Source organism: Cupressus sempervirens, chromosome 7, assembly GCF_028749045.1.
Source record: "Cupressus sempervirens isolate cs-2001-9-10 chromosome 7, ASM2874904v1, whole genome shotgun sequence".
Taxonomy (NCBI): domain Eukaryota; kingdom Viridiplantae; phylum Streptophyta; class Pinopsida; order Cupressales; family Cupressaceae; genus Cupressus; species Cupressus sempervirens.
In genome coordinates, this window is record NC_143124.1 from 688,641,134 (window position 1) to 688,651,297 (window position 10,164).

Below are 10,164 nucleotides of genomic sequence, written 5' to 3' on the forward strand. Positions count from 1 at the left end.
GTGTCATCGAGATGTCTTGGAACGCAGCCTTTCAAGGGCGAGCTCGTGTCTAGTACTTGGATTGTGCGTCATCACAAGTGATTGGGGAGATCTCTCTGTGAACGGCGGCATGGCGATTGCAAGCGAAAATTGACTTAGTAGTCGGAGCATTGGCCTCGGGCCATTGTGACGGCCTTGCAATTTCTCTATAATTGCAACCTATGTTTGCGTAGTAGCAGAGTTTGCACGTTAGATTGGCCTTTGTTCTTGACAGTTGGAAGTACTCTCACCAAGGCTGGGCGAGCCATGCTGGCTGAGCCGATCTGGGCGAGCCATTCTGGCCGAGCCGATCTGGGCGAGCTCCAAAAACGGTGTCGTGGATGGCTGTTTGGTCACATTTTTCATTGAATTGGATTTTTAAGGGAGTTGTCCGCGCTGTCGCAGATTTCTAATGCAGAGCGAGCCTCGCACTAATAGCTTATATAGGAGAGGTTGTTGCCGTGAGCCTCTCCCATGCCCCTTTCATTGATTCAACATTGGTGTCTAGGCGGATCGGATTGTTGGCTTTTCAAATGGTGTATGCTGATGTTGAATGAATGAAAGGGGCATGAAGCAATCTCAGTGCTTTTCCTCGGCTCTCCTTTAGATCATGTTTTCTGATGACTCAATTTTGGAAAAGGTGAGGCAGCGGTTGCCGATCCATGGCGTGTGTTTTTGGTGGTTTTAAAATTTGATCTAAACGTGAGCCTTTGTCTAGCACTCCGGCATTGCTTGGTATAATGGCAATTTGCTATGGGTGCTCAGCGCTCTAGCAATTTGTCATGGTGTACTTATCGCGGCTACATGGGAGCTTTAATATCGAAAGCTCTCGGCGAAAAATGGTGGCCGAGCCATGCTGGCGGACCCGATCTGGCTTAGCCATTTTCGTTGACCCGATCTGGCTCTTGTTTCTCACTCCATCGGCACAAATTCGGGAGTTTTTCGACAGCGGTTATCGTTCCAATGTGTCATTGCGGTGATCTGGAGAGCGATGCTAAGTGCGGGAGCTTGCGTCTAGCATTTGGGGATGTTTTTGCAAGCGAGCAGGGGAGCTTCTCTTATCGGAACCTCTCCGTGGCCTTTGAATATAGACCCAGTGCCGACGATATCGATGGATACGAGCCTTGGATTATAAAATTGTTTAGCTAACATTGGTTTTTGTGAGAGATGGGTACAAAAGCACTTCTCGATCGATACGCGGGAGTTCCCTAAGATCGCCTCTGTGCCAACTCGATCGGCACAACATTGGGAATGGTTCGACAGTGGTTGTTGTTCCAATGTGTCATCGGGATGTCTTGGAACGCGGCCTTTCAAGGGTGAGCTCGCGTCTAGCACTTGGATTGTGCGTCGTCACAAGTGAATGGGGAGATCTCTCTGTGAACGGCGGCATGGCGATTGCAAGAGAAAATTGACTTAGTAGTCGGAGCATTGGCCTCGGGCCATTGTGATGGCCTTGCAATTTCTCTATAATTGCAAGCTATGTTTGCACAGTAGCAGATTTTGCATGTTAGATTGGCCTTTGTTCTTGACAGTTCGAAGTACTCTCACCAAGTCAGCATGTCACCATGCTGGCCGAGCCGATCTGGGCGAGCCATTCTGGCCGAGCCGATCTGGGCGAGCTCCAAAAACGGTGTCGTGGATGGCTGTTTGGTCACATTTTTCATTGAATTGGATTTTTAAGGTTTTTGTCCGCGCTATCGCAGATTTCTAATGCAGAGCGAGCCTCGCACTAATAGCTTATATAGGAGAGGTTGTTTCCGCGAGCCTCTCCCATGCCCCTTTCATTGATTCAACATTGGTTTCTAGGCGGATCGAATTGTTGGGTTTTCAAATGGTGTATGCTGATGTTGAATGAATGAAAGGGGCATGAAGCGATCTCAGTGCTTTTCCTCGGCTCTCCTTTAGATCATGTTTTCCAATGACTCAATTTTGGAAAAGGTGAGGCAGCGGTTGCCGATCCATGGCGTGTCTTTTTGGTGATTTTAAAACTTGATCTAAACGTGAGCCCTTGTCTAGCACTCCGGCGTTGCTTGGTATAATGGCAATTTGCTATGGGTGCTCGGCGCTCTAGCAATTTTGTCATGGTGTACTTATCGTTGCTACATGGGAGCTTTAATATCGAAAGCTCTCGGCGAAAAATGGTGGCCGAGCCATGCTGGCCGACCCAATCTGGCTTAGCCATTTTCGTCGACCCGATCTGGCTCTTCTTTCTCACTCCATCGGCACAAATTCGAGAGTTTTTTGATAGTGGTTGTCGTTCCAATGTGTCATTGCGGTGATCTGGAGAGCGATGCTAAGGGCCGGAGCTTGTGCCTAGCATTTGGGGATCTTTGTGCAAGAGAGCAGGGGAGCTTCTCTTATCGGAACCTCTCCATGGCCTTTGAATATAGACCCAGTGCCGACGATATCAATGGATACGAGCCTTTGATTCTAAAATTGTTCAGCCAGCTAACATTGGTTTTTGTGAGAGATGGGTACGAAAGCACTTCCCGATCGATTCGCAGGAGCTCCCTAAGATCGCCTCTGTGCCAACTCGATCGGCACAACATTGGGAATGGTCCGACAGCGGTTGTCATTCCAATGTGTCATCGAGATGTCTTGGAACGTGGCCTTTCAAGGGCTAGATCGCGTCTAGCACTAGGATTGTGCGTCCTCACAAGTGAATGGGGAGATCTCTCTGTGAACGGCGGCATGGTGATTGCAAGAGAAAATTGACTTAGTAGTCGGAGCATTGGCCTCGGGCCATTGTGACGGCCTTGCAATTTCTCTATAATTGCAACCTATGTTTGCACAGTAGCAGAGTTTGCATGTAAGATTGGCCTTTGTTCTTGACAGTTCCAGGAGATGACCTCCGGAACTTTTGGATTGGGCCCCTTCAAGGTGAAAATCATCCAGTTGATCGGATGAGCTCGATGACCATTTCACTCCCTTCGCTCCATGAATTCAAATCCCATCCAGCTGCCGTGAAGCCATCCCGATTTTGCTATGTGAGGGCTCTCTCCCCAGAGTCGTTCTCTTTGCAACAACTTCTTTGGCAAAAAATTTTTGAAATGGTTCGGCAGCGGTTGTCGTTCCAATGGTGCCGTTGTGGTGGTTGCTTGGGCAGCGATCTGAAGGGCGAGCCGTCGTCTAGCAGTTGGGCTGTGCATCACGGGTGACAAGGGAGCCTTTGTAATCGGAAGCTCCCCGTGACCATTCGATGAGAAGAGCCATTTCTTGTGTGAGCAAGGATGAATGCAGCCTCGGATTCCAAAGGAAATCAACGACATCGGATCTATATATAAGAGCGGAATGAAGCAGCAGCCCGTTTGCCATGCGCGGCTCCCCAAATTTTCTCGTCTCTCTCACTCCATCGGCACAAATTCAGGAGTTGTTCGATAGTGGTTGTCATTCCAATGTGTCATTGCGGCGATCTGGAGAGCGATGCTAAGGGCGGGAGCTTGTGTCTAGCATTTGGGATGTTTGTGCGAGAGAGCACAGGGGAGCTTCTCTTATCGGAACCTCTCCGTGGCTTTTGAATATATAGACCCAGTGCCAACGATATCGATGGATACGAGCCTTGGATTCTAAATTTGTTCACAGCTAAGATTGGTTTTTGTGAGAGATGGGTACGAAAGCACATCCCGATTGCTACGCGGGAGCTCCCTAAGGTCGCCTCTGTGCCAACTCAATCGGCACAACATTGGGAATGGTTCGATAGCAGTTGTTGTTCCAATGTGTCATTGGGGGATGTCTCAGAAAGTGGGCTGGCCTTTCAAGGGCAAGCTTGCGTCTATCACTTGGATTGTGCGTCGCGTCGCAAGTGAATGGGGAGATCTCTCTGTGAACGGTGGCATGGTGATTGCAAGAGAAAATTGACTTAGTCGGAGCATTGGCCTCAGGCCACTGTGATGGCTTGGCAATTTCTCTTTAATTGCAACCTATGTTTGTGCAGTAGCAGAGTTTGCAAGTAAGACGGTTCTTGTTCTTGAGAGTTCCAAGAGATGACCTCCGGAACTTTTGGATTGGGCCCCTTCAAGGTGAAATTCATCCAGTTGATCGGATGAGCTCGATGACCATTTCAGTCCCTTGGCTCCATGAATTCACATCTCCTAACTGATGACAATCTTTTGCTCCTTAGACGACCTCATAATAAATTGGGTCGTGGATGGTTGTTTGGTAAGAATTTTCAACGATTTGGATTTTTATGGTGAATGTCGGCGTGTTCGCTAATTTCTAATGCAGAGCTAGCCTCGCACTAATAGCTTATATAGGAGAGGTTGTTGCCGCGAACCTCTCCCGTGCCCCTCTCATTGATTCAATGGCGGTGTCAAGGCGGATGGAAATTTTGGATTTTGAAACGGTGGATGCCGACGTTGAATCAATTGGAGGGGCATGAAGCCCACCCTCGAGGTGCTATTCCTCGACTCTCCTTTAGATCATGTTTTCTTGTCACTCAGCTGGTGCAATTTCGGAAAGTAGTTGGGCTGCGCGTCACGAGTGACAAGGGAGCCTTTGTGATCGGAAGCTCCCCGTGGCCATTCGATGAGAAGAGCCATTGCTTGTGTGAGCAAGGACGAATGCAGCCTCGGATTCCAAACGAAATCAACGACATTGGATCTATATATAAGAGCGGAATGAAGCAGCAGCCCGTTTGCGATATGCGGCTCCCCAAAGTTGCTATTCTTTCTCACTCCATCGGGGCACAAATGCGGGAGTTGTTCGACAGCGGTCGTTGTTCCAATGGTGTCATTTCGGCGAAATTTGTTCACAGCTAAGATTGGTTTTTGTGAGAGATGGGTACGAAAGCACATCCCGATTGCTACGCGAGAGCTCCCTAAGGTCACCTCTGTGCCAACTCGATCGGCACAACATTGGGAATGGTTTGACAGCGGTTGTCGTTCCAATGTGTCATCGGGGGATGTCTTGGAAAGTGGTCTTTCTTTCAAGGGTGAGCTCGCGTCTAGCACTTGGGTTGTGCGTCACGTCACAAGTGAATGGGGGATGTCTTGGAAAGTGGTCTTTCTTTCAAGGGCGAGCTCGCGTCTAGCACTTGGATTGTGCGTCGCGTCACAAGTGAATGGGGAGATCTCTTTGTGAACGGCGACATGGTGATTGCAAGAGAAAATTGACTTAGTTAGAGCCATTGGCCTCGGGCCATTGTGACAGCCTCGCAATTTCTCTTTAATTGCAACCTATGTTTGCGCAGTAGCAGAGTTTGCATGTAAGATGGGCCTTGTTCTCGAGAGTTCCAGGAGATGACCTCCGGAACTTTTGGATTGGGCCCCTTCAAGGTGAAATTCATCCATTTGATCGGATGAGCTCGATGACCATTTCAGTCCCTCGGCTCCATGAACTCACATCTCTTAACCGATGACAATCTTTTGCTCCTCTGCCGACCTCATAAAAAATTGGGTCATGAATGGCTGTTTGGTAGGCATTTTAAAGGATTTGGATTTTTAAGGCGGATGTCGGTGTGTTCGCTAATTTCTAATGCAGAGCGAGCCTCACACTAATAGCTTATATAGGAGAGGTGGTTGCCGCGAGCCTCTCCCGTGCCCCTCTCATTGAGTCAACTCCGGTGTCAAGGCGGATGGATATGTCAGATTTTGAAACGGTGGACGCCGACGTTGAATCAATTTGAGGGGCATGAAGCCCACCCTGGATGTGCTATTCCTCGACTCTCCTTTAGATCATGTTTTCTTCTCACTCAGCTGGCACAATTTCAAAAAAAGGTTTGGCAGCAGTTGCCATCCCTCACCGCGTCTACTTGGTGATTTTAAAACTCGATCTAAAACGGGAGCCCTCGCCTAGCACCTCCGTCCGGTGTTGCTCGGGTATTGCATAAAATTATGCCAACGGCACGAATCCCCCAACAAATGCCTATGCTTGGACCCTCTCTTAGATCACCTTCTTCAATCACTCGACCGATGCAACTATGGAAGAGACTTGGCAGCGGTTGCCATTCGACAGCGCGTCTGTTCAGCGATTTCAAAGTTGATCTAATGGCGAGCCCTTGTCTCTAGCCATGAGGTGGGTACTTGGCGCTCTAGCAAAATTTTTTGCATGCCTATCGCGGCTACAATGGGAGAGGTGGTTGCCGCGAGCCTCTCCCGTGCCCCCCTCATTGATTCAACGCCGCTGTCAGGGCGGATGGATATGTCGGATTTTGAAACGGTGGACGCCGACGTTGAACCAATTAGAGGGGCATGAAGCCCACCCTCGAGGGTGCTATTCCTGGACTCTCCTTTAGATCATGTTTTCTTGTCACTCAGCTGGCGCAATTTCGGAAAAAGGTTTGGCAGTGGTTGCCAGCCCTCACCGCATCTACTCGGTGATTTTAAAACTCGATCTAAAACGGGAGCCCTCGTCTAGCACCTTCGTCCAGTGTTGCTCGGGTATTGCATAATTTTTTGCTATCGGCGCGAATCCCCCAACGAATCCCTAGCCTTGGACTCTCTCTTAGATCACCTTCTTCTATCACTCGACCAACGCAATTACGGAAGAGGCTTGGCAGCGGTTGCCATTCCATAGCGCATCTGTTCAGCGATTTCGAAGTTGATCTACTCATGGCGAGCCCTTGTCTAGCCATGAGGTGGGTGCTTTGGGCTCTAGCAATTTTTTGTGTGCCTATCGCGGCTTACAATGGGAGCTTTGACAACAAAAGTTCTCGGCGACCCTCCCCAATAGAAATCAGTGCTGGTGTTTGCGAAAGACACGTTATTCGGATTTTTGGAATATTGGCACCAGCATCGTTTCTATTGGGAGGGCCGTCAAGCCATCCCAATTTTGCTATGCGAGGGCTCTCTCCCCAGAGTCGTTCTCTACGCAACAACTTCTTTGGCACAAAATTTTCAGAACGGTTCGGCAGCAGTTGTCATTCCAATGGTGCCGTTGTGGTGGTTGCCTAGGCAGCGATCTGAAGGGCGACCCATCGTCTAGCAGTTGGTCTGCGCATCACGAGTGACAAGGGAGCCTTTGTTATCAGAAGCTCCCCGTGGCCATTCGATTAGAAGAGCCATTGCTTGTTTGAGCAAGGACGAATGTAGCCTCGGATTCCAAATGAAATCAACGATTTGGGATCTATATAATAGCGAAATGAAGCAGCAGCACAGCCTGTTTTCTATGCGTGGCTCCCCAAAGTTGCTCTTCTTTCTCACTCCATTGCCACAATTTCGGGAGTTGTTCGACAGCGGTTGTCATTCCAATGTGTCATTGCGGTGATCTGGAGAGCGATGCTAAGGGCGGGAGCTTGTGTCTAGAATTTGGGATGTTTGTGCGAGCGAGCAGGGGAGCTTCTCTTATCGGAACCTCTCCGTGGCCTTTGAATATATAGACTCAGTGCCGACGATATCGATGGATGCGAGCCCTTGGATTCCAAATTTGTCCACAGCTAACATTGGTTTTTGTGAGAGATGGGCACGAAAGCACATCCTGATTGCTACGCAGGAGCTCCCTAAGGTCGCCTCTATGCCAACTCGATCGGCACAACATTGCGAGTGGTTCAACAGCGATTGACGTTCCAATGTGTCATCGGGGGATGTCTGTGAAAGTGGTCTTTCTTTCAAGGGTGAGCTCGCGTCTAGACCTTGGATTGTGCATCACGTGACAAGTGAATGGGGAGATCTCTCTGTGAACGGCGGCATGGTGATTGCAAGAGAAAATTGACTTAGTCGGAGCCATTGGCCTCGGGCCATTGTGACGGCCTCGCAATTTCTCCTTAATTGCAACCTATGTTTGCATAGTAGCAGAGTTTGCATGTAAGATGGGCCTTGTTCTCGAGAGTTCTAGGAGATGACCTCCAGAACTTTTGGATTGGGCCCCTTCAACGTGAAATTCATCCAGTTGATTGGATGAGCTCGATGACCATTTCAGTCCCTCGGCTCCATGAACTCACGTCTCCTAACCGATGACAATCTTTTGCTCCTCTGCCGACCTCATAAAAAATTGGGTCGTGAATGGCTGTTTGGTAGGAATTTTAGAGGATTTGGATTTTTAAGGTGGATGTCATTGTGTTCGCTAATTTCTAATGCAGAGCGAGCCTCACACTAATAGCTTATATAGGAGAGGTGGTTGCCGCGAGCCTCTCCCGTGCCCCCCTCATTGATTCAACGCCGGTGTCAAGGCGGATGGATATGTCAGATTTTGAAACGGTGGACGCCGACGTTGAATCAATTAGAGGGGCATGAAGCCCACCCTGGATGTGCTATTCCTCGACTCTCCTTTAGATCATGTTTTCTTCTCACTCAGCTGGCGCAATTTCGGAAAAAGGTTTGGCAGTGGTTGCCATCCCTCACCGCGTCTACTTGGTGATTTTAAAACTCGATCTAAAATGGGAGCCCTCGTCTAGCACCTCCGTCTAGTGTTGCTCGGGTATTGCATAAATTTATGCCATCGGCACGAATCCCCCAACGAATGCCTACACGCTTGGACCCTCTCTTAGATCACCTTCTTCGATCACTCGACGGACGCAACTACGGAAGAGACTTGGCAGCGGTTGCTATTCTCCAGCGCATCTGTTCAGCGACTTCGAAGTTGATCTAATGGTGAGCCCTTGTCTCTAGCCATGAGGTGGGTGCTTGGCGCTCAAGCAAAATTTTTTGCGTGCCTATCGCGGCTACAACGGGAGAGGTGGTTGCCACGAGCCTCTCCCGTGCCCCCCTGATTGATTCAACGCCGCTGTCAGGGCGGATGGATATGTCGGATTTTGAAATGGTGGACGCCGACATTGAATCAATTAGAGGGGCATGAAGCCCACCCTCGAGGGTGCTATTCCTGGACTCTCCTTTAGATCATGTTTTCTTGTCACTCAGATGGCGCAATTTCAAAAAAAGGTTTGGCAGCGGTTGCCAGCCCTCACTGCGTCTACTCGGTGATTTTAAAACTCGATCTAAAATGGGAGCCCTCGTCTAGCACCTCCATCCGGTGTTGCTCAGGTATTGCATAAATTTATGCCATCGGCACGAATCCCCCAACGAATGCCTACGCTTGGACCCTCTCTTAGATCACCTTCTTCGATCACTCGACTGACGCAACTACGAAAGAGACTTGGCAGCGGTTGCCATTCTACAGCGCGTCTGTTCAGCAATTTCGAAGTTGATCTAATGGCGAGCCCTTGTCTCTAGCCAAGAGGTGGGTGCTTGGCGCTCTAGCAAAATTTTTTGCATGCCTATCACGGCTACAAGGGGAGAGGTGGTTGCCGCGAGTCTCTCCCGTGCCCCCCTCATTGATTCAACGCCGCTGTCAGGGCGGATGGATATGTCGGATTTTGAAACGGTGGACGGCGACGTTGAATCAATTAGAGGGGCATGAAGCCCACACTCGAGGGTGCTATTCCTGGACTCTCCTTTAGATCATGTTTTCTTGTCACTCAGATGGCACAATTTCGGAAAAAGGTTTGGCAGCGGTTGCCAGCCCTCACCGCGTCTACTCGGTGATTTTAAAACTCGATCTAAAACGGGAGCCCTCGTCTAGCACCTCCGTCCGGTGTTGCTCGGGTATTGCATAAATTTATGCCATTGGCGTGAATCCCCCAACGAATGCCTACGCTTGGACCCTCTCTTAGATCACCTTCTTCGATCACTCGACTGACGCAACTACGGAAGAGACTTGGCAGCGGTTGCCATTCTACAGCGCGTCTGTTCAGCGATTTTGAAGTTGATCTAATGGCGAGCCCTTGTCTCTAGCCATGAGGTGGGTGCTTGGCGCTCTAGCAAAATTTTTTGCATGCCTATCACGGCTACAAGGGGAGAGGTGGTTGCCGCGAGCCTCTCCCATGCCCCCCTCATTGATTCAATGCCGCTGTTAGGGCGGATGGATATGTCGGATTTTGAAATGGTGGACGACAACGTTGAATCAATTAGAGGGGCATGAAGCCCACCCTCGAGGGTGCTATTCCTGGACTCTCCTTTAGATCATGTTTTCTTGTCACTCAGATGGCGCAATTTCGGAAAAAGGTTTGGCAGCGGTTGCCAGCCCTCACCGCGTCTACTCGGTGATTTTAAAACTCGATCTAAAATGGGAGCCCTCGTCTAGCACCTCCGTCCGGTGTTGCTTGGTCGGCGGATTATGTTTGGATGCATGACGGAGCGAATGCAAATTTCGGTTTCCCATCACGGCGGGCATCCCTTGGCTGTAGCAGGTCTTGGGGGTCCCCTCGTTGTTAGA